The sequence below is a fragment of the Lynx canadensis genome, chromosome C1, assembly GCF_007474595.2.
Source record: "Lynx canadensis isolate LIC74 chromosome C1, mLynCan4.pri.v2, whole genome shotgun sequence".
NCBI lineage: Eukaryota > Metazoa > Chordata > Mammalia > Carnivora > Felidae > Lynx > Lynx canadensis.
The window spans coordinates 155,168,713-155,195,258 of record NC_044310.1 but is presented as its reverse complement, the minus strand read 5'-3'; the positions used below and the strand labels follow the sequence as shown (position 1 = coordinate 155,195,258).

General features: G+C 35.2%; 1 pseudogene; it reads left to right on the top strand.

Moving 5' to 3' along the window:
* The window catches only part of LOC115519862, a 68,031-nt pseudogene extending 42,160 nt beyond the window's left edge, over positions 1 to 25,871 (top strand).
* The last annotated feature ends 675 nt before the right edge of the window (positions 25,872 to 26,546 follow it).

The window sequence follows — 26,546 nt, the reverse complement described above, 5'->3', positions numbered from 1 at the left end:
ATGAGATACATTTTAATATGGCTATATGGCTATGATGTCACAAATTCCTCAGATTATAAATTAGGAAGTTGACTAAAAGTCTATTACCTGTATTTTAGATTTAGCCCTTTCTGAGTGAAGTTCACATTTAGACTTAGGCTTAATTAGTGAGGAGAGTTTTGGCTTAGGGGTAGCTCTCATGGGAAGAGGTAATCTTTGTTATTTGACCACAGTGATTTACCATAGATTTTTGTAGCCCCTAATGATTCTTCAAATTTATAAAAACAGTGCTGACTGAACTATTACATAAATTGAGGAAAATGCTATATATATTTAGTATGTTTATATTGATATTTGAATATCAAGTGGCTGTTCCATTAGTGGTTATGTCACCGTAGGGATTACAAAGATTGTGGCATGGGAATGGCTGCTTCTGAAAATACTAGATGTTACCTAGAGAAAATGAGAAGTGGAAGTTCTTGAATGCCTAGCTCAGAACATGGGGGGAAAAAAAGAATTAGAAAATCTCTATGAAAGCTTTAAAAGATTCCTTATCTTCCACAGTCCTATGACAGATAACATTGAGCTTGACTGTAAGGGTTACAGAGTTGCAGTGTTAATTAAATGTAGCACTCTACCAGACCTCTTCACTAACATTAAGGCATGGTGTGCAAGAGGTTGGAACCTAAGGTAGTGGGCCATTTTGGTAAAAACAGATAAGACCAGGAAATTTAAATCCCTAAATTATTCAAAGTCTTCCTTAATTGTAGAAGCAGACAATCCTTATCTAAAAGAACCAGCCTTATTGTGCATAAAATCTTTCACCTCAAGCAGTTGCCCCAAGGATGTCTGTTTTGTATAAAGACCCAACCTCACCACTTCTCATTGCCTCCAACCCCAAACAAGAGAATTTTTATCTTATCATAACCCAAAAGGAGAAGAGACCTACTCTGAGAAAAGATACACTTCATCCAAAATAATTGCAGAAATTTGCTAATGTAAATATTAGCAAGGTGAGCATGCCTAAGGAAAGGGAAATAGCCAGACCTTTCAGGATTATTAGATGTTGGCCCTGAACTGAAGCTAATTCTTAGAGACCCAAAACCCTGCTATGGTTCATGGCATTGAAGGTCAGTTAAAAGATGAAGTTATGGGTCTGAGGTATCTCACAAGACATCCACTGGAGTCATGGCCATATGCTGTGGTTCTTTCTTTGGTCCTAGAATATATACTTAGTATCTGAAAGAATCTCTAAATTTATTCCTGTGAATTGAAGGTTAGTATGGTAAGTGTGTCATGTGAAAGTCATTATGTTACACCTGCACCAAGACAGTAAATTAAAGGCAATATCCTATCCCAGGAGATGAACAGAAATCAATGTTATTATCAAATACCTGAAAAACTGAGTGGTGATGATTCCTACTGCTTCCCCCATTAATTTACCTTTTTGGCTGATACAAAAGCCAGACAGGCCTTACAAAATGAATGATTAGATTATACTGCTAATTTAATCAGATCATTTTACCAATCACAACTGTGGTAGGAAAATAGAGGTTTTAGTGGATAAAACCAATATATCCTGACACACCTATGTTGCTTTCTTTAGACTTATATCAACAGATATAAGCATGATCAGAAATAATAGAACACTTTTACTGTCTTACTACAGGATATGTCAATTCTTCTGCTTCTGGTCATCACATAGTCCAGAGGGACCTTGGCTGTCCTATTATTCCTCAACTATCAGGCTGGTTAATTATATTGAGGATATGATATTATACTAACTGGACCTAGCTATAGGATATGGCAAACTCTTTAGATGCCTTAATAAGACACAAGCATGCAAGAGGATATGGGACAAATCTTGCAAAAGTTAAGGGGTCTGACACATCTCCTTATCCAGAAAAAAGAAGTATGCTGGAATATCCCTTTTAATGTGAGACAATCTATACTATATCCTATGAGGAAAGAAGTATACTGTTTGTTTGGATTCTTAGGATAACTAGAGGAAACACATACCATATTGGTGTCTATTCTTCGAACTCATTCACCAGCCAGTTTAGCATGGGGTCTGAATGGAGAAAGGACTCCATAGCAGACCCAAAACAAGCTGTCCCCACTTTTTAGGCCTTATTACCGGCCATGTCCAGTAGCACTGGAAGTGTCAATAAAAAAGATGCTATATAAAGCACTTGGCAAGTTGTAAGGGACTCAGAGTAGGGTTTTGGACTAAGGACATGCCCTCTTCTACACAGCTCTGGCATTGCCACCGTAACCTGGTAGAGTCTGCCCCTGGGCATTAAGTGATTAATTCAAGTTAACTGTCCTTCATGACCTGGGTATTAACCAATCACTGATAATGTACTACATGAGTAGAAGCATCCCATGCTTAAGCGAAAATATTTGTTAAAAGAATGAACTAATGTTATTTTTTTTTTACCGTTTTTCAAACATTTATTACCATTTTACATTACCTTATTCTGATTGGTACAGTTCTTTAATGGAATGGAAATAAAGTAAAAAGAAATTATTAAGAATATTTAACTTTCTAAATACCGTAGAGATATTCTAATTCATATGGTCCTGAAACAAAGAAACAGTCTAACAGCTCACCAAAGAGCAAATGGTTATCCAAAAATAACTGTGGGTTCCTTCAAATATATATATTTATATATATAAAATATATATAATTATATTTATATTAAAATAATATTTAATTTATTATGGCTATCCAAAAATAACTGTGGGTTCCTTCAAATATATATATTTATATATATAAAATATATATAATTATATTTATATTAAAATAATATTTAACTTATTATGGCTATCCAAAAATAACTGTGGGTTCCTTCAAATATATATATTTATATATATAAAATATATATAATTATATTTATATTAAAATAATATTTAATTTAATTTAAAACTATTTAATGGAATTCAAACCGATTTAACAATTTAAGTGTTCTATCAACCATGAAGAAAAGATGTTAAATGATCCCAGGTTAATTAGCTTTTGATGCTTAACCAGTGTTATCTAGTCTTTTGAGCCTAAAAGCATCATAAGGATTTCAAAAAGTTTCGTTATTCCCAGCTTGGTTTAAGAAGGCTAAAGACACTAAGCCTCATTTAATGAGGCTTAACTAAGTTTAATGGAGCCTGAAAATTTTAATGAAGTTTAAGTTTTAATAACATATAAGAACCCCCTTTTATTTAACACTATGAAAATTTTTCTTTATATCTGGAAAGTACCTTAATACCTAAGGCAATTATGAACACAATGAAAATCTACTGATAAATAAAGATGACCTCTAAAGGATACAATATATTTTTTGGACTGGAGAAGAAGGGCAAATCAGGAAACTGAAATTGTGAGTATTCCAACAAAATATCAAATAATATATTCTTAGAATCTGAAGGGGCCTTTTTCTTCCATTTTATTTGATCTTCTATGCAAGGCAGGATCCCTCTATATACTATCCCTGAAATACCGTCATTTAGCAGTAACCTTGAGCAACCCCTGTGATAAGGTTTCTACTCTAGAAACTTTCACATTGGACTTTTAACCAATTGTTTTTGGATAACTAATTATTTTATATTGAGATACAAAATGGTTATTATGAAGCCAGCTCAACTTACATTTGAATATTGACACTGACAGTTCACAACTACCTTTATACACATTACTATACATAAGGCATAATATTTAAGAACATATGTTCTGGACTTAGGGCTGCCTGAGTTTGTACTGCAACACCAATAAAAGCTTACTAGCTGTGAAACCTTAGGGAAGTCATATAACCTCTCTGAACCCTGATGACTCAAGAGGATTTATTTTTTCATATAGTTGTTGTGTAGTGATGTGTGGGCAATAAGTGAATCTGAAGAGAGGATAATTGGGGAATTCTCTATACTATTCTCATATATTCTAATGTTAGAAATAACTTCAAAATAAAAATATAGAGCAAATATAATAAAAATTAAAATGCAGCTCCTGTGAACATCAGATAGTTGAATTGTGTTTCTGTTTTGTTTCAGCCTATTCTGTCAATCTCTACCTGTTCACTGGAGTATTTAATCCATTTAAATTTATGGGGCGCCTGGGTGGCGCAGTCGGTTAAGTGTCCGACTTCAGCCAGGTCACGATCTCGCGGTCCGTGAGTTCGAGCCCCGCGTCGGGCTCTGGGCTGGTGGCTCAGAGCCTGGAGCCTGTTTCCGATTCTGTGTCTCCCTCTCTCTCTCTGCCCCTCCCCCGTTCATGCTCTGTCTCTCTCTGTCCCAAAAATAAATAAACGTTGAAAAAAAAAATTAAAAAAAAATAAATTTAATATAATTTAATGATTAATTATGTTAGCTGAATTACTATATGTTCTCTATTTTCTTCTCTGTTCTTTGTTCTTTTTATCCTCTTTTTCTGACTGTTTGGATTAACTGAGTACTTCCAAATAATCCTTTTGACACTTCATTTTACTCCCTCTGTTATTTTTATGTATACCTCTGTTTTAATGTTTTAGTGATTGCTCTAAATACTAAAATAGTATCCTTAATTTATCACAATCTTTCTTGAATTAATATTATACCAGTTTAGAAAATCAACAAGGAGACAGTGGCTTTGAATGATACATTAGACCAAATGGATCTAACAGATACATTCAAAACATTCTATTCTAAAACAGTAGAATACACATTCTTTTCAAGTGCACATGAAACATTCTCCAGAATAAATCACATATTAGGCCACAAAAGAAGTCTCAACAAATGCAAATGATTTAAGTCATACCATGCATCTTTTCCAACCACAATGCTAAGAAACTGGAAATTACAAAAAAAAATCCAGAAAAAACACAAATACAGAAAAGTTAAATAACATGCTACTAAACAGTGAATGGGTCAACCAAGAAATCCAAGAGAAAATAAAAAGGTACATAGAGATAAATGAAAATGAAAACACAATGGTCCAAAACCATTTGGGATGGCAGCAAAAACTGTTCTAAGAGGAAAGTTTATAGCAAAACAGACCTAACTCAAGAAGCAAGAAAAATGTCAAATAAACAACTTAACCTTACACCTAAAGGAGCTAGAAAAAGAAGAATAAACAAAATCCAAAACCAATAGAAGGAAGGAGATAATCAATAGTAGAGCATAAATAAACAACATAGAAACTAAACCGCCAAACAAAACAATAGAAGAAATCGATGAAAGCAGGAGCTGAGCTGGTTCTTTGAAAAGATCAACAAAATTGACTCATTAGAGAGATAGAGAGGACTCAAATAAATAAACTCAGAAAAGAGGAGTAATAACAACACCACAGAAATACAAAGGATTATAAGAAAATATTATGAAAAACTTTCATGCAATTTAGACCAATTGGACAACCTAGAAGGAATTGATAATTTCCTAGAAATATATAACCTCCTACAACTGAGTCAGGGAAAAATAGAAAATTTGAACAGACAAATTACCAACAATGAGATTCAATCAGTAATCAAAAAATTCCCAAAAAGGCAAAGTCCAGGACCAGACTATGGGAAATGAAATAGCTATATCCTGGGTTAGGAGATTATAGGGAATGCATTGCAAAGCAGAACCCTGCTTTCTGGCCTTCCTGAAAAAAGCATGCCACACTTCACTTCTCTAGTTAATGTATATCTAAGGGTTAGATTCTGCCTGTGCTCATAAATTCCTTAGACCATGTTATTGCACAAATATCTTATCCTGTTTTCTACCCTGTTTTCTGCATCTGTTTTTTTGGTTTTTTTTTTTTTTTTTTTTGAAGTCTTGGGAAAGCCTTTATTTGTTTTTCTGCTTTTTTCAATACGTTCCTACTGTCACATAGCCCACTGACATATTGCATGTTGTTTCCCTAAATGTATGCTTATTAAACACAGGAGCTTGAGAGAAGTTTGGGGAGACTTCCCTTAGCCTCCCTCTCATCTCTCTTGACTTGCATAGAGTCTTGAGTAATTCTTTCTGCCACCATCAACTTTGCAGGACAAAGCCAAAAGCTGAACCCACACCAGATAGCTTTACAAGTGAATTCTACCAAACATTTAAAGAGGAATTAATACCTATTTTCTCAAACTATTGCAAAAAATAGAAGGAAAGCTTTCAAATTTATTCTATGAAGCCAGCATTACCCTGATACCAAAACCAGATAAAGACACTTCGAAAAATGAAAACTACAGGCCAATATCTGATGAACATCAATGCAAAGATCTTCAACAAAATATTAGCAACTTGAATCCAACAATACATTATAAATAATCACTCACCACAATCAAGTGGGATTTATTCCTAGATTGCAAGGGTCGTTCAATATTTGCAAATCAATCAGTGTGATACATCATCTCAGCAAGAGAAAGGATTAAAACCATTTCAATACATGCAGTAAAAGCATTTGACAAAGTATAACCATTCATGGTAAAAACCCTCAACAAAGTAGGTTTGGAAGGAACATACCTCAACATAATAAAAGCCATATGTCAAAAACCCATAGCTAACATCATGTACAATGGTGAAAACAGATCTTTCCCCCTCAGATCAGGGACAATACAAGGATGTGCATCCTTACCACTCTTTTTCAACACAGTACTAGATGTCCTAGAAACAGCAATCAGACGTGAAAAAGAAATAAAAGGCATCCAGGTGCGCCTGGGTGGCGCAGTCGGTTAAGCGTCCGACTTCAGCCAGGTCACGATCTCGCGGTCCGTGAGTTCGAGCCCCGCGTCGGGCTCTGGGCTGATGGCTCAGAGCCTGGAGCCTGTTTCCGTTTCTGTGTCTCCCTCTCTCTCTGCCCCTCCCCCATTCATGCTCTGTCTCTCTCTGTCCCAAAAATAAATAAACGTTGAAAAAAAAAATTTTAAAAAAAGGCATCCAAATTGGTAAAGAAGAAGAAAAATATTCACTATTTGCAGATGACATGATGTTATATATAAAAAAGGCTAAAGACTCCACCAAAAATCTGCTAGAAGTGATAAATGAATTGCATAAGGTCTCAGGATACAAAATCAATATACAGAAATCTGTTGCATTTTTACACACTAATAATGAAGCAGCCGAAAGAGAAATTAAGGGGGGAAAAAACCCACTTACAATTGAACCAAAAATAATAAAACAACTAGAAATAAACTTAACCAAGGAGGTGAAAGACCTGTATGCTAAAAACTATAAAACACTAGTGAAAGAAACTGAAGGCAACAAAGAACAAATGGAAAGATATTTTATGTTCATGGATTGGAAGAACAAATATTGTTAAAATGTATATGCTACCCAAAGCAATCTACATATTGTATGCAACCCTATCAAATACCAGTAACATTTTTCACAGAACTAGAACAAAAATCCCAAAATTTGTATGGAGCCACAAATACCTCAATTAGCCAAAGCAATCTTGAAAATGAAGAACAAAACTGGAGGTATCACAATACCAGATTTCAAGATATACTACAAAGCTGTAGTAACCAAATCAGTATGGTAGTGGCACAAAAACGGATGCATAAATCAATGGAACAGAATAAAGAGCCCAGAAATAAACCCACAATTACATGATCAATTAATCTTCGACAAAGAAGCAAGAATATGTAATGGAAAAAAGACAGTCTCTTCAACAAATGGTACCGGGAAAACTGGACAGCTACATGCAAAAGAATGAAACTGGACCACTTTTTTATGCTATACACAAAAAATAAATGCAAAATGGATTAAAGAACTAAATGGAAGACCTGAAACCATAAAAACCATAAAAGAGAGTACAGGCAATAATTTCTCTGATATAGGCCATAGAAACATTTTTCTAGATATGTCTCCTGAAGCAAGGGAAACAAAAGCAAAAATAAACTACTGGAACTACATCAAAAATAAAAACCTTCTGCATAACAAAAGAAACAATCAACAAAACTAAAAGAGAGCTTACTCAATGGGAGAAGATATTTGCAATGACACATCCTATAAAACATTAGTATCCAAAATATATAAAGAACTTGTACAATTCAACACATGAAAAAATAATCCAATTATAAAATGGGCAGCAGACACGAACAGACATTTCTCCAAACGATGCTCAACACCCTAATCATCAGGGAAATGCAAATCAAAACCACAATGAGATATCACCCCACACCTGTCAGAATAGCTAAAATCAAAAACACAAGAAACAAGTGTTGTCAAGAATATGGAGAAAAAGGAAACCTTGTGCACTGCTGGGGGGGGAAGGCAAACTGCTGGGGGGTGCAGCCACTGTGGAAAACAGTATGGAGGTTCCTCAAAAAATTAAAAATAGAATTACTATATATGATCCAATAATTCCACTACTGGTTATTTACCCAAAGAATATAAAAACACTAATATGAAAAGATAAGCACCCTTATGTCTACTGTAGCATTATTTACAGTAGCCAAATTATGGAAGTGTCCATTGGTAGATGAATGGCTAGGGAAGAAGTGATATATGTAATGGAATATTACTCAGCCATAAAAAACAATGAAATCTTGCCACTTGCAACAACATGGATGAAACTAGAGAGTATAATCCTAAGTGAAATAAGTCAGTCGAGAAAGTCATATACTGTATGATTTCACTCATATGTGGAATTTAAGAAACAATGAATAAAGGAAAAAAAGACAAGCCAGAAAATAGACCCTTAACTATAGACAGAAAATTGATGGTTATTAGAGGAGGTAAATAGGGGGATGGGGAAACAGATGAAGGGAATTAAGAGTGCACTTATTGTGATGAGCACTGAGTAATGTATATAATTGTTGAATCACTATAATGTATACCTGAAACTAATATAACACTGTATGTTAACTACACTGGAATTAAAATAAAAATATTATACTAGTTTAGTATAATGTAAGATGGTTACAAAAGTAATGTTCCATGTTTCTCTCTTGCTATCCTTGATGCTATTTTTATGATGCAATTTATCACTATTTGTGACATAAACCCCACTACAAAATGTTACTGTTTGTGCTTTACAAACATAATTTGTATTCTGAAGAAATTAGGAAATGAAAATTCTTTTATATTTACATACTTACCATTTATAGTGGTCTTCAAAGCTTCCTATAGATTTACCTTTCCAATTTGTATTACTTATTTTTAGACTGAAAACTGCCTTTAGCATTTCTTACGGTGCAGAGCTTTTGGCCACTGCAATTCCATTGCCTTTTTTAATCTGAAAAATGTCTTTATTTCACCTTTACTTTAGAAGGTTATTTTTGTTGGACATATAAACCTGTATTTATAGTTGGGTTTTTTTGTTTGTTGGGTTTTTTTCAAAAGATTTTTTAAATGTTTATTTATTTGAGACAGAGAGAGGGAGTGCATGAGTGGGAGAAGGTAGAGAAAGGAGAGAATCCCAACCAGGCTCCACACTCAGCACAGATTCCAACACAGGGCTCAATCTCACAACTGTGAGATCACAACCTGAGCTGATATCAAGAGTAATTCAACCAACTGAGCCACCCAGGCACCACTCTAAACAACTTTAAAAGCTATCATTCAATACCTTCTGGTATGCTTTTTCCATAATGAGAAATTGGGCACCATATTAACTTTGTTTCTCTGTACACAATGTGACTGTTTTCTCTGGATGCTTTTAGAATTTATCATAAATTTTCAGTAGTATTACTATGATGTGCCTATGTGTGATTTTCTTGGATTATCTTGTTTGGAATTTCTCTTAATATCTTAAATTTGTAATTCAATGTCTCTCATAAAACTTGGAAACTGTCTAACCATTATTTCTTTAAACTTATTCTCTCCTGTTTTGTTGCTTCTCTCCTCAGCATTAAAGTGCTTGGCATTAGACTGATTGATTTGTTGTGCTTTGGTTTGTTCTCTTGTTTTTCAGCCCTACCTTCACTGTACCAGCAAAACTGGTAATGGTGTTGGGGAGCAGAGACAATTGTTGAACAAAGGCAACTATTCTCTCATTTTGACTATATTCAAGACTATAATCATTCCTGCCTGCCCCTATTTTAACCAATAGCTCATTTGGTCTCACTCCTGTAAGTCAATTCTTATATTTTTGCCAGACTTCTCTCACTGCCTGCCTCACCAGACCTAGCAGTTGCCCCAGAACTGCTCTGGGGCTTTTACTACTCACATATGAATTGCTTCTCTTTCTGGGAATTGGTTCATCAAGACTTTCAAGACTTTCTTCACTGCTCTTCAGTAGTCCTATAGATAACTATGATTTTCTATTTTATCTAGGTTTCCCTTTGTGTTACTCCAGGAGTGAAGTCTGCATATCTTTTAATGTCCTAAGCATAAGTTAAATCCCCTGTTGCCTGGCTCCAATGAAGTTGTAATCCATGAGGTTTCTCTTTTGTTATCTTTGTTCTTCTATTTGATTCTTTGCTGCTGCTATAATCGAGCTGCTGGATATTTTTCATGTAACTTTTAAGTCATACTATCTTGGCTCATATTAAACTTGTACTTAACCACTCTTATTTAGGTAAGGTTAATAGTCTATAGCAGTGATATTAACCAAGTCAAAAAATATTTTTAAAAAAGGAAAAACATCTTGCAGAGAAATGTTCTAAATAAAGCCAGAGATTAATTTTTTTTTAAATAATTTAAAAGTAATTAGTTTTAATAACTTGTTCACAGGTACTGTCAAGGACTGAACTCTTGATCTTCAGTTTACTTTTTCCTTTTTTTTTTAAACAACATCAACATTTGTGAATATTGGATCTTCTAATATATTGTATAATGTCTGTTATATCTAAAAGATTACCAACAGCAATGTTATATTCATATCTTCAATATCTAATATTTCTTGGTGTTCTCCAATGTAAATACTCTAAAATCTGTACACATTTCTTTTTTTTTTTAATTTTTTTTTTATGTTTATTTATTTTTGGGACAGAGAGAGACAGAGCATGAATGGGGGAGGGGCAGAGTGAGAGGGAGACACAGAATCGGAAACAGGCTCCAGGCTCCGAGCCATCAGCCAGGAGCCTGACGCGGGGCTCGAACTCACGGACCGCGAGATCGTGACCTGGCTGAAGTCGGACGCTTAACCGACTGCGCCACCCAGGCGCCCCAAAAATCTGTACACATTTCTACTAAGGAAGCAAATCGCCAAAAAAACCCCAAAAAACAAAAGTAGTAATTTTGTGTTTTCTCGGTCTCACTCTCTTCCCCTCCTTCTTAATTTTATATCATTTATTCCAAATAGGAATTCTTTCCTGTTCTTGTTGTGAAAATAGTCTTAAGTATTCATTAACAACTTCCTTAAGGTCTGTAACTTTCAACTGTATTTTTGTGGGGTATTTTTATTTTATTATGGTTATGTAACACCTCTTACATAATTTAAAAATTCATATTTAAAACCTGAGCACATCAAAAAGCCCTACTTATAACCACAGATACTTTTCCTTTTCTTAGTTGAAATCTCTTAAATTTGCAAAACCACACTCAGATGTCACCTTACAGTCAGAGTGGCCAAAATGAACAAATCAGGAGACTATAGATGCTGGAGAGGATGTGGAGAAACGGGAACCCTCTTGCACTGTTGGTGGGAATGCAAACTGGTGCAGCCACTCTGGAAAACAGTGTGGAGGTTCCTCAAAAAAATTAAAAATAGACCTACCCTATGACCCAGCAGTAGCACTGCTAGGAATTTACCCAAGGGATACAGGAGTACTGATGCATAGGGGCACCTGTACCCCAATGTTTATAGCAGCACTCTCAACAATAGCCAAATTATGGAAAGAGCCGAAATGTCCATCAACTGATGAATGGATAAAGAAATTGTGGTTTATATACACAATGGAGTACTACATGGCAATGAGAAAGAATGAAATATGGTCCTTTGTAGCAACGTGGATGGAACTGGAGTGTGATGCTAAGTGAAATAAGCCATACAGAGAAAGACAGATACCATGTGTTTTCACTCTTATGTGGATCCTGAGAAACTTAACAGGAACCCATGGGGGAGGGGAAGGAAAAAAAAAAAGAGGTTAGAGTGGGAGAGAGCCAAAGCATAAGAGACTCTTAAAAACTGAGAACAAGCTGAGGGCTGATGGGGGGTGGGAGGGAGAGGAGGGTGGGTGATGGGTACTGAGGAGGGCACCTGTTGGGATGAGCACTGGGTGTTGTATGGAAACCAACTTGACAATAAATTTCATATATTAAAAAAAAAAGAAATCTCTTAGATTTGAAACACCTAAATTTTAATTTTAAATAAATGTTAAATAAATTTATCTTTAAATATATTTTAAAGTAAATTAAATAAAATTTTTAATATTTTATTTTTAAAATGTATTATTGATTTGAATAGTATTAACGTTTGGAAATGACCATATGATCTTATCTACCCCCATTATATTTAGGGCTTTTTTTTATCAAGTTATCAATTCTTTGTTATTTCTAGGATCAAATAAATCTGAAATCATAGGCCAAGTTTCTGAAAATGAAATCTTGTTCTTTGGCTACTTATGTATTTTTTGAATCTTCCAGAAGTCACATTTCCATAAAAGAGATGAAAATATCATTAATTGTATCCTTTTTGTCCTTGAGTATTATCTATGAAAATGTAAATGATGGTAATTAGCTCTAATTTGCAGCAGCTCTGTATTAAGCACAATTTCCCTTAGGCAACTGTAGTAGTTCACTCAGACTTGGGCCAACTATGCTAAAAATATTTCATTCACCTCTACTTTTTTGCTGCTTGGGTATCCTAGTCACAGTTACCAAAATAAAAAAATATCGTTACCAAACCATAAGTAAATTTGCTTTCTATCGACACTTTCAAGGAGAGTAACAAGAGATGATAGATTTAGAACAAAGAATAACTTAGAACAGGTATCAAATGAGAGAAACCAGAAAAATCTACCAAACAACCATTTGACCATTTGATCTGGTCAAAGCTCAGAGGCCCCAACTAGCATCCAAACCTGTACCTGACACCTTCATCTTAATTGCCTGAGCAGAATATTTCAATAATTAATGGTATTTTCTCCATAATTCCTTACTCTTGTACTCTTTATATATTCTTGTGAACCCTGTCAGCCATGGAAGACTGGCAGATGAAGTAGGCGCTTGTGGAATTAGTTTTTCCACTTCAAAATTTAGGATAAAACCAGAGATGGAGGGAGGCAGGAGAGACTAGGATGAGATCATGGTCCTGTGTTATCTGGTTTCCAATAAGTGAAATATATTTATAGAGAGAGTTGTTTTGTTTTCATGCAAAAGTGTAAATCCTGTTACTCCACTCCATCTTAGCTGGAAGCTATAGTCCCCTGTGAATTCTGTATTTTGAAACCATCCCATATTTATAGTGCACAATCACTTAAAAAGCATAAGAACTAACTATTGAATAATTTATATTTAACATCTCAGACTGGTGAGACTTTTTACAAAGGAAATCAGGCTTGATGTTTTATAAATGCAATAGTTTTCACACTGTGTTATAATCACTTCAAATTAATAGTCCCTAAGTAAGGTAGCAGTCCAGTAGTAAAAACACAATTTTTCTGGATGGCCTTTGCTACTTTCAATGGTTTCAAATTCTAGCAGAAAGTCTTCATATTTTCAAATGGAATAAATTCCAGTGATGCTTTAAAAATAACAATACGGCACCAGGTAAAGTGTAGTCAAAAAACTTTAGCTTCAATTTAACTGAAAAACAAAAAACCTTAAAACTTCTTTGCATTGCTCTTTGCACACATTATTTTAAGTTTTAACTCTTGTGAATTATGCCTAAGATTTTGAGTATGGAATAATGGCAAGTTTATACATTTTTAAATGAATCAACATATATATATATATATATATATATGAGTATATATGAGTATATATATATATATATGTTGGTTCATTTAAAAATGTATAAACTTGGGGGCGCCTGGGTGGCGCAGTCGGTTAAGCGTCCGACTTCAGCCAGGTCACGATCTCACGGTCCGTGAGTTCGAGCCCCGCGTCAGGCTCTGGGCTGATGGCTCAGAGCCTGGAGCCTGTTTCCGATTCTGTGTCTCCCTCTCTCTCTGCCCCTCCCCCGTTCATGCTCTGTCTCTCTCTGTCCCAAAAATAAATAAATGTTGAAAAAAAAAATTAAAAAAAAAAATGTATAAACTTGCCATTATTCCATACTCAAAATCTTAGGCATAATTCACATATCTATCTATCTATCTATCTATCTATCTATCTATCTATCTTGGGGTGTGTGTATATATATATATATATGTATATATACATATACACCCCAAGATACATATATATATATACACATATACACCAATATATATATATATATATATATATATATATATATAAAACAACATAAATGCCATTAAATTCATCCTTCTAGAAAGCTAAATTAGAAGTCCACACTATATATAATGAGTAATGATACTGGGTGTTACAGTTATGAATGGATAGGAAGATCATTTTGTCTTGTAATGTGAGTTTAATTTGACTGCCCATCAGAGCCTCAGTTCAGCCCTTATTAAGTGAAGCATTTTTTTAAATAGCAGGAACAACATGTACTCCTATGCATTCATGTGAAAAGACAGAACAATGCTTATACTGTATTTTTAATTTATTGGCATAGCTCTCAAGCAGAAATGATCTACCCTTCATGGAGATGAACATAGACAAGCATCATAATGTTTGTTTATAACCAGATTACATATTAAGCAATTAGTTTATATTCTAACATCTCAGCTGTCAGTCTCATTCAATTTGTTGTACAATGAAGTTCTTGATTTTCTCTCCTATGCCTCTTTTTTCAAGGTAATAAATCTCAAAGGCAAATCAAATTAAGTTCTGTATGCTTTTTAACACTCTTTTTACAAACTGTTATCTTGTGATGTTGTGTTTCTAATACTCTAGAAATAAAAAGGAAAATGTAAACAGGGAATACCAATAAAATTACTTCTCCCAAGCCACAGGAACTAAGACCAGTAAATCTACAATGAAGGGATTAAAAATGGTCAGACTCCATTGATGTGTTATTCTCCATCACTTTCTCTCTGGACTGTACTTATACCATTTCAACAAGACTGTTTCCACAGACCCAGATATCCATACCACCTTTGAAAATTGCAAATATGACCTGGCTCTCAAAGCAGTCCAACACTCTCAGCTCCATAGTATAAAATACTCAAATTCCCTAGGTTTCAAGTAATGTTTCTTCCTCTCCTTCAGCATATAATTGCATAAAAGTACCAAGAAAAAAAAGTCATTTGTCTACTGTCTTAGGTTTAGACAGTATAGGTAAAATCAAATTCAATTTACTTCAATTTTTATGCATTTTGTGTTTTGTCCTATTTTTTTAATGTCTGCATAACTATGACATGGAAAATACAACATTTAAGCAGATTTTGTGCTATGAATAATTCACATATAAATTTTTATGAAATATAAGAGAATAAATAATGAATTTAAGAACAGCATTGTCTTAGCACAAAACAGTTAATTAATTGCCAATGCTTGATTTCAGGTGCACTGGGGTTCTGCTGTTTAAAAGAAAAAGAAAGGAAAACTTTTTGACCATGGGCTGATCCCTATATTTCCACATGTAATGCCAGTCATTTATTTGGCTTAAAGCTTTCACCCTGCTTAAACACATGTGTTCTTGAGAGGAGTGAAAAATTCAACTTCTATCATATATTTATGCCTTATTATATATGGTTTATAAATCTTTGACTAGAAGAAAGGAAGGAGTTCAGAATTAAGAGAGAATTGAATAACTAAAAATTAGAAGAATATGGAAAGAATACGAAAGAATATGAAATACAAAAACTCAGGGTGCTCAATGCCACTAACATATACAATTGCCAGTTCTGTGTTTTTGCACTCTATGTTTCTTACTAATATCCCATATTAAAAGGATATTTAAATATAAGTAACCCCCACACCTCAAAAGTTTTTACAATATTTTTTGATGGTCTATATCGTACTTTTTCCATTTTATAATTTACAAATTGTTATCATTTCAGTGATGTTTAAAGCAATAAGAATATTTTTATTTTGAGGGCACCTGGGTGGCTCAGTAGGTTAAGCATCCAACTTCAGCTCAGGTCATGATCTCACACCTCTTGAGTTGGAGCCCCACATTGGGCTCTGTGCTGACAGCTCAGAGCTGGAGCCTCTTTCGGATTCTGTGTCTCCCTCTCTCTCTGCCTCACCCCTGCTTGCGCTCTGTCTCTGCCTCTCAAAAATGAATAAACGTTAAAAAAAAGAATATTTTTATTTTTAATAAAAATAACCTAGAGCAAAGAACGAAGCCCTAACATCCATGCCAAAATTTACACAGGGTGAGCAAAGTCACTTTCAAGTATCAAACCTAATCTCTTTCATTTTCAAAAGAAAATCTTGAAAACATGGGTTCAATGATTTACCAATTATAGTCAGAGGCAAATCTAAAATTAGGACAGATACATCCTAATTACCAGTCTCAGTAATTAGTATATATGGTATCACTAGAATCCTTCCATTCACTTCACTCTAACACTGCCTCTCATCTATCCATATCTTTGTCCCATGTTCTACATGTTGCCTCAATGGAAACATCAATAAAATATTATTAATGTATGTAATCACAATTGAGGTTGTCAAATCTGTTGAAGTCAAATATCTAAGCACAGACAATAACACTGCAATCAGAGAGCCTAGTGCTAAGGAACCTACCCTATGGCTTCCATAGTCTACCAAACCATTCACTCACACTACTGTTGGAAGTGTTTTCTGAGCATATTCAAGTTAAGCTTCTAAGCACAGACTTACCCAAGATGTTTCACACGGGCACTGGGAGAAAGAAGGGAATGGGTCTTATGGGATCTTCAGATACAGTGAGAATTAAAATAAATATAGCCTTTGCTTAAAATTTGTAAAACCTTGATATAATAACCAAATAAAAATCAGATCTTGAGCATTACAGGAAAACTATTATATATCCTTAATATAATCCCAAAATTTTTACAGCAAGCTGCAAGGGGAAAGGGACAAAATCTGGGCCAGATAATCAAGGCATGAAAAATTATATGTCACAACTGATACATAATTTAGGCAGAGCTTAGGTCATCAAGACAAAATACAGGCAATATCAATCATGCCAAATTTGAGCATGTGAATGAGGGATAGCCTTCAAATATAGCTAGAGCATAATAAGGTCATAACAAGAAAACCATACAATGTCATAGGCAAGAAATAAACTGGGTCTATAGAATGAAAAACAGGTACAAGAAATCCAGGAACATTGTTTGAGATCTGACACAAACAGGAGTCCCAAGTGGGGTCATGTTGAAGGGGAACCAATTCCCTAAACAAGGCATGCAAGGCACGAAGTAGGTAACTGTCTATCAAACTTGATTTCAGATGCATGCTAAGGCCCTACTATATAAAACAAAAAGGAGGGGCACCTGAGTGGCTCAGTTGGTTGAGCGTCCGACTTCAGCTCAGGTCAGCTCAGGTCAGCTCAGGTCATGATCTCGCGGTCTGTGAGTTTGGGCCCCGTGTCAGGCTCTGTGATGACAGCTCGGAGCCTGGAACTTGCTTCAGATTCTGTGTGTCCCTCTCTCTCTGCCCCTCCCCCGCTCATGCTCTCTCTCTCGCTCTCTCAAAAATAAATGAACATTTAAAACAAAATTTGTAAAAAAATAATAAAAAGGAAAAAAATTGCATTACCCATTGGCTGATTTTTTATTTAATATTTAACACCTCAAGCATTTGGCCTAAAGTTTGAAGCCCCCACAGAAAAGAAATCTGTTGTCAATTCTTTTCACAAGGCACCATTAGGATTCATGGCGAATCTCTAGTCTTTATTAGCCTGGAATCTATAGGATTAGTGAATCACACTGTAGTTATACACTGGTAGTTTCAACATAATTTTCTTCATATTTTTAAAAAATGTTTAGTTATTTATCTTGAGAAAGAAAGAGCACAAGCAGGGGAAGGGCAGAGAGAGACAGGGAGAGAGAGAATCCTAAGCAGTCTCTGCACTGTCAGCTCAGAGCCCAATAGGGCGTCTGATCATACGAACTTCAACATCATGACCTGAGCCAAAACCAAGAGTCAGACACTTAATCGACTGAGCTACCCAGGCGCCCCATATTTTTTTTTGGTACTGTATACATGCTTCTATCATTCTGAAAGGAACAGTGAATTAATACTTATGTGTATTCATGTTTTCCTCATCTAATATCCTCATTTAAAATCCTTAGAAGAAGGCACTGTAACTTTTATTAATTCTTTTTCCTCAAAACTTACTTAGTATGGAATCTAATACACAGTAGACATTCAATATTAGTTGATCTAAACTACACTAAAAGTAATTTTGTTCAAGAAAACAAGTAATTTTTATCATGTAAATCATATATTATTAACTTCCCTGATTGGCACAGTCTGAGAAATGTTTTTTCTTTCAATTTAGGTAAGTTATCCTCTCCAAGTTGGGTGCCATGTTTTAAATTTCACTCTCCTCACTATAGAATTAGTTGGTGTTAAGAATCCAAATTATGTTCCTACTTCTGTGTGACTTATCCTTTGTCCTTGGATGTCACTTCTTTTTTCCTAGATCTAAATTCCAGATAATACTATTGATTTTTCTGTGTGTAATGTAGAGTGATGTCCTTTTCCCATTATCAGTAGGACATGCTATTTGAAATACTTTATAGTAAAGTAATATTTTCTGATGCAATATTGAACGAGCTACCATAAATCCTTCCTCAAATACTGTTGTATAAACATATACGTATTGAAAAACACATACACACAGAGTCTCACCTGCCCATCTTTCAAACCAATAGTTTCTATTTGGCTGTGGTTCGAGGAACAATCTGTACCACTGGAGTAGAGTGAAGCCAAATGTTTTGTCTTTGTTCACAAGAGAAAGGTGATTGAAGCAAATAAGTTTACAAAAAACAATAATTTATAAAGGTGTTTAAACAAGGTTTTGAACAATTATAACATTTTATTAAGACAACAAGTCTTTGCTAGGGTATTCTTAGATTCATGTAACAGTTTCTTCAATATTCATAAATATTTCTCTTTTTGTCACTGCATTATATTAAGATATTTCAATGTGGGAAAATTTACATGAAGTCATATACAACTTGGTTGATCTTATTTCAATCAGCCTATGTTGTAGCAGTTTTTTTAGTTCCTTTTCTCTGAATAATATATTTCCCCTTCTTTGGAATATTTATTAGTAGATAGAAACTAACTTATTCCTGCCTATACAGACCACATCCTTAGGCCCCTGGATGTTCTCAGTTTCTTCCGAATAAGTGGCCGATTCCATGACCACATGCCACATGCCACAACCAACTGAAGTAGGCGGACAGTCAACCAAAACCAGGTCAATGGGAATCTGTCTCCAAGGACTGCAGAGCTGTTACCTAGAGAGATTAGAAGTAGAGTCTCTGCACTGAAAGAGGCTAATATGGCAGTCACCAAGCTGCCACAAGCAACTTGAACAAAGAAATTTGAAATCTGAGGAGAAAGATGAAAGAAGCTGACCCACAAGGAGAAATGGGCATGAGAGAAAATTTTATGCCAAAAAGAGAGAGAGTAACAGAAAGAAACAGAGATAATAGCTTTCTTAAAGTCTAATTATTTTATAGTTCTTGGTTCTTACTCCCGACTAAATTTCATCTGCCTTTTTACTGGAAATTAGGAAAATTTTCTAATTATCAATGTTTTTCCTCACCAGCTTAGAATTCAAGCTCATGTTTGCACTTCCAACCTAGACTCAGGCCTTACAGTAAGTACTCAAAATAATAATAATAAAATAAAATTTTAAAAAAGGGATATTGATTAAAATACATATATTTTAAAGACAGTTTGTTGGGATACTTTGGTTCCAAGAAATCAAATACATAATCTAGAACTCTGATATAATCACCACTGAGAGTCCCTGAAATGGGATAAACATTGGGCTGATGATTTTATATTACCTCATTTTATTCTCCAACAAATCTAGCAGATATGTGCTACTTTCAGCATTTCACAGATGATAAAACTGACACTTTAAGTGGCATTAAGGTCACAGAGGCATTAAGTGGTAAAGCCAGAATACACACTCAGGTTTCTGACTCCAGAGCCTGTGTTCTTTTTATATATAATTCATGTAAAGTTGGTCAGCTTTGATTCTGTGTATCCAGTTTATGATGAGATTTCTTTAGGTAAAATTGTAGATTAAAACACTAAGCTAAAGACTACTAAAAATGGCTTAGAATATTTTTAATTACAAACTTGCTAAATTAATTAAGTGAATGAATTTGAAAATTGAAGGACATGAAATCAGAGCTAGCTAATTGCTAAAGACTGAAAGAGAGCGAAAATCACTTAAATGCATCTTAATCTAATATAGGGATGTATTTTGACTGTGTCTTTTAGGGAGTAAAATGATACCTTTTCACTATCTTTCATTCCAACATTATTACCTTTTACAAAGGTAAAGTTAGCAACTTTTTACTGAAAAAGTATGTACTTAGTATTCTCTAAACATGTTAGACACGAAGGGATAAATAAATACCTTTATGACAAATATCTGAAAAAGATGATTCACAGAAGTGAATATTTTTACAGCATTGTAAAAACTCACACTACAAGTAATACTACACATTTGAATAGATGTTTGTTATTAATTTAAAATAGATTTATATCTCTGTGATCAAATATTCATGCAAATTATTACTCCATTATTTTTAATGCATTTTCAAAATTTTATCTTTTGACAAGGTTTGGTGTGACACTACTTTCTACTGAGGAAATCTGCCCAAATTAATGACTCAGATAAAGCACATTCAATCTCCAAGTTTTATTTTTACAAAATAAAACCATGGAAATAAGTTTGACTCTATAATTAAAATAAGTATTTCTATTAAGCAATGTTATTTGCAATTATGCTTTTGCTGATATGTGATCAAAAGACAAAAAAGTAACCTCTCTAAAAGTTATAATTGTCATTTTAAATTTTCTTTAATATTTTTAATATTTTCTTTTAATTAATTTTTTTATTTTTATTTTTATTTTTTTGTTAAGTAAGCTTCATGCTCAGCCCAACATCGAGCCCAACATGGGGCTTGAACTCATGACCCTGAGATCAAGACCTGAGTTGAGATCAAGAGTCCGATGCTTAACTGACTGAGCCACCCAGGGGCTCCCAATTATGTCATTTTAAACTTTAAAAATCTTGACTAGCAACTAGCAGATTAAAAATAATTTGTACAAATACAGGAAAATAATTTTTGAACCACTGCCCTCATGAAAGATTTTATAATGGAGACTAACCTATAGTTATACATTTTAAGACTCTGAGAAAATAATTTCTTTCAAATGATTTGAAAAGAATCTCTTAAGTCTTATTTTTAGCTTTAAGTTATTTTTTGTTTTGTTTTTAATGAAAAAGAAGACAGAGATCAGTTCACTCTTTGACAGAGCTCTGTACATTAAACAAATATCAATTATAGAGAAAGTCTAGAAAGGAAAATTTTTTTAAAGAAAAGGAATCCTTAAAAATAAGATAAACATCTATGGAACCAGTAATGAAATATCAGATGTGAAAAACAGAAAGCACGATTGAAACTTCAGGTCTACTGGGCTTTGCCTCCAGCAGTAGGTACAATAGATGGGGGAAGCAGAGATTAAAAATGCCTCATTGAGGTGCACACTATATACAGGCTTATGGTTTGGATCTGGGCCTGTGAATTGGAAACAAAGAAAAGCTACAACTTTTCCAAGGAAATGACTTATATAAAGAGGCATACCTAAGCATATGGAGGAAAAAACAGAAAAATCTTCCCATTAAGGGTAGGTACCAAGCCACTTCCTAGGCTTGTGACTCAATCCGAGTTCTCCCCACTATCCCCAGAAGATGTAATGCTAAACTGACAATATAAGGTCTGGTTATATACACAGGATTACAAAGACCAAATTGAGACACCCAAAACTAGACAATACGAGCACAGAGAGAGAATGAAGGGGAGACAGATGTAATCACAGATCAGCCTGCAAACCAAAATTCTAAAACAAATGAGGAAAAGAATAATAAAAGCAATAGATTAGACAAATCAAAATTCAAGAGATTGTCACTTCAGACACAGTACAAAATATCTGAGATGACCTTAAAATCTTTGTGTTGCAGATTCTCAAAGGCATAGGAAGAAAGGTAACCATGAAACACATAGGAGGGCAATATGAAAAACAATTAGCCCCAAATATCAGGTATTAAAAGTATAATCACTGAAATTAAAAATTTAACAGATTTTTATAGGTTGAAAAGGAATAGAATGAAAGGATTATTTTCTTGTCTTAAAAAATGCACACCAAACATAGAAAAGCAAGTAAGATAAAGAGTGAAAATACACACACAAAAAAAAAAGAAGTTCAGAAATGGATGTCAAATTACAGATTTAGTCAGAGGATCTAATTTATCTCTAATAGGAGTGCATGAGAAAAACACTGAGGAAGTAGTGGAGAAACAATACCCAAAGCGGTAAAGCTGAGAACATTCTAGTACAACTGGAAGACATGAATCTTTAGTTAGAAAGAACATGTGGAAGGACAAACAGGATAAACAAGAATCACTCTATCAATGCATCGCAGTGATATAATGGTAGTAGTACAGTAATAAATAATATTAACGATAAATAGTGCATGAATAAGTAATGAAAAAGAATTCCACATTTAGAAATATATGGGAGAGAGACTCCCCTTCTCCCTATGAGGACCAATAAATTAAAAGGTTCAATATGTTCATTTTTAAATAAAGTATTAAATAAGACATTCAGAACTCCCAATAATAAACATCAAATATTAAAGGGTTTTTATCCCCTTCCTTTCTTCTCCTTTTATTGTTTTGTTTTTCTACTGGAGCTCAGTTTGAAAGAATGATCAATTATACTTTTAAATTAAAAAGCACATTGCCATCATGTATCTTTACCTGTCCTCTTCTTATATTTTTGCCTTTCTTTCATGGTCACTATTCTTATTCCCCTCATCCCATAGTTAATATGCTCAGTCTTTGCCCTTAAATATAACTTTATACAAGCCCACAGCTGGAAAGGAATTTTGCCACAGATGAATCATACCTTGAGTCTCATTCATATCTGATTTTGATATTTAGATGAGACTTTCAGCTTGACTTTAGAATTCATGCTGGAAAAGAGTTAAGACTTTTGGAGCTGCTGCAATGGCATACTTGTATTTTGTATATGAGAACGACATGAATGCTATATACACAGGAGTGGAAGGGTATTATGTCCCTCCAGAATTCATCTGTTGAAGCCCTAACGCCCAATGTGATGGCAACTGGAGACAGACTTGGGGAGGTAAACAGATTTCAATGAGATGACGAAGGTGTGACCCTCGTGATGGGGTTATTGCCCTTATAAAAGAAGAGGTGCCAGAAGGCATGTTTCCTCTCCACCATGTGAGAATACAGTGAAAAAGCCTCTGCAAGCCAGGAAGAGAACCCTTCCCAGAAAACTGAATCTTGATCTTGGACTTACCAACCTCCAAAAACATGAGAAATAAATCTCTGTTGTTTAAGGCACCCAGTCTACAGTATTTTGTTTTGAGAGCCAGAGCTGATTAATACAAATATTTTTCCCAAGTTTCTATTTCTTTAATAACTTTTGTTTTTGATTTTTCTTTTCCTGCTCTGTACTTGAAAGATCCAATGTCTTTTGATGGTTTTAAATGCATTTATTCTTCTTTTTTTTTTTTTTTTTTTTTGGTCTGGTCACTACCTTACCCTTCACTGTTTTCTTTTCCTTCCTTCCTTCCTTCCTCCTCTTTTTTATTTTTTTCAATTTTTTTTTAACGTTCATTTATTTTTGAGACAGAGACAGAGCATGAACGGGGAGGGTCAGAGAGAGGGAGACACAGTATCTGAAACAGGCTCCAGGCTCTCAGCTGTCAGCACAGAGCCCGACGCGGGGCTGGAACTCACGGACCACGAGATCATGACCTGAGCTGAAGTCGGCCGCTTAACCGACTGAGCCACCCAGGCGCCCCTCCTCCTTCTTCTTAATTCAGCAATTATCTCTATCTTCCTGAAAGACATGATAGATATTTTAATATATTCTATGTCCCTGGAATCTCCAATACCTTCCATGGCTTTCTCCCCCAGAAAGTTCTTTTTTTCACTAGATTAAAAAACAAATTCCAGTCTAATAAAGAAAAGCTTTAATTTTTTAAAAGAAAATATAGGAGAACATATTTATGATCTTAGGATAAGGAAAAATAGTCTTAAGTGAGATCCTCTCCAAAAAAAAAAAAAAAAAAAATGTGAGTAATGTTAACTTTTGCATTGTACCAAATAGGTAATGAACAGGTTCATGTACAGATTGAATTTACTGGTTTATTTTTCTCATTATTTCGAAATTTAGATTACTATTTCCGAAAGAATCAAGTGAAGTTCTACTCCAAGAGAAATCACATCTTACTTTGGCAAATTTCTGACCATTTGGCCTTTAAGATTTGCAGACTAATAAGCAAGTTTTGAACTCCATCTGAAGTTTACTCATATTCTGTGAAGCTCAGACTCGGAGCAGCAATTACACCTAAGCCAGGAAGGCAAATAAAGCTTGATACTTCCAACCTCCTTCCCCTCTTCAGGCATACACAGGTTTTTGCAGCATGCAACTTACAGTGTGTTAAAAAGTCGCACTGGGAGCTTCCACGTTGGTAAACATGTAGAGGAGATTCGGGAAGAGCCGTGTGCCTGGAGAGAGCATGGAAGCTCCCCTCCGGTTCTCTCATCCCTTGTGTCCTGTGTGTCTTTCTCTGGTTATTCATTCCCAGTCTGCTCAAAAGCTCACCTTTCCGCACAAACCCCTTTTTTCTGGAATAGGTGCGGCCTCCTCGAGGGTGTACAGAGACCAGGGGAGCACTACGGTCCAGAGGCCAGTCCCAAAGTGGGAACTACGATTTCCAGCGGCCCCTGCAGAGGGCGCCGGTGGGACCTGTGGCGCAGGCTTGGGCGATGCTGTTCCCGCCAATTCTCGCGGTAATCCTGTGGCAGAGTTCCGCGTTCTGCGGAGACGGAGACGTTTGACTAGTTGAACTGACCCAGCTGCTTCAAGTTTGTTACCTGAGGCTCTTTCCCTCCGCCCAGTACTATCGCTGGCTCCGCTATAACGAAGTGATAAAAAATTACTTTCACACCGTGAGTTTTCTTTCACACTAAAAGATGACATTTACATTCGCTACCAGCCCTTCAACAGCCAAAGTGATCTGGAAAAGGAGATGCAGGAAGTGCACGGCATATTCCCACAGACCCAATCGGCATAATACAGTGAAGCTGGGAGTTGTCCAGGCTCAGGAAGGAGAATTTGTAGTTGACGTTGATATCGCAGGCTATGAAAATGGGAGAAGTTCTGGTTCTGTAGACATACGTTCTAAGTCCCGGATCCTCATAATAATGGCCATATGCACCATCGACTGAGCACTGAAGGAGGACTTTGGATTTAAGCATTGTCTCTGGGTATGTTCTGGAAGGAGAAATGTTCATTGTTAAGTCTGTGATAAAGGTTAGAAAATTATCCTACTTAGTGCACTCTGGGATACTTGACAGTGTGAGTCTTGTAAAGGGCGGTGAAGACATTAAAAACAAAGTTCACCTAAGTGAAAGTGAATACCTTTGGTCAGAAAATCTATAAACAATTTAAAAATACTTGGAAAAATATGCCTTCGTTGATCAATATAGTCTTGAAAATAAAGAAAGCTGGGATGAGACTTTAGCACTTGCTCCTGAAACAATGCATGACAAACCAGCAAATCTTCCAAAAGCATCATAGTTCATTCAGCATTGGGAGCATTTCAAGAAGGTAGCCAGTGGATGTCAAAATAATATAAAATGTGACAAATGTGGACCAGGCCTGAGTGCTAACGTCTCATCCCAGCTTTCTTTATTTTCAAGACTATACTGATCAACGAAGGCATATTTTTCCAAGTATCAAGATTCCTGGAAGAAGCAACAATAGGAAGAATAAGTGGATTGCAGATAAATTTGTAAAATTCAATACATAGAATATTTCTAAGATTTCTCATGTGAATACTCAGCTCTACCAATTGCCATTTATAGAGGTAAGTGAGCAGTAATATACCTGAGACTGTAATCTCACCCCATGGATGCAGCCTCCTTATTTTTGGAGGGAATGTTTTAGGTGTATTGAGGGCTTTGTCCTTGAGTCTTTGACATTTAAATGAATTACACCTGGCTTGTGTATTCAGTTCCTAATTTTGCTTACTAATATTTTTATTCATCAGGCTACACCCTACTTTTGAACATTTATTTATTTTTGAGACAGAGAGCATGAACAGGGGAGGGTCAGAGAAAGAGGGAGACACAGAATCTGAAACAGGCTCCAGGCTCTGAGCCGTCAGCACAGAGCCCGACGCAGGGCTCGAACCCACGGACCGCGAGATCATGACCTGAGCCGAAGTCGGCCGCTTAACCGACTGAGCCACCCAGGCGCCCCCTACACCCTACTTTTAAAAATCATTTTAATTTGTATCTTTTACAAAAAATTGTATCTTTTACAACTCTTGCAAATGTAGCTCCTAACTTCTTCCCTCAGAAACAATTAAATTAGTCCCCTGTA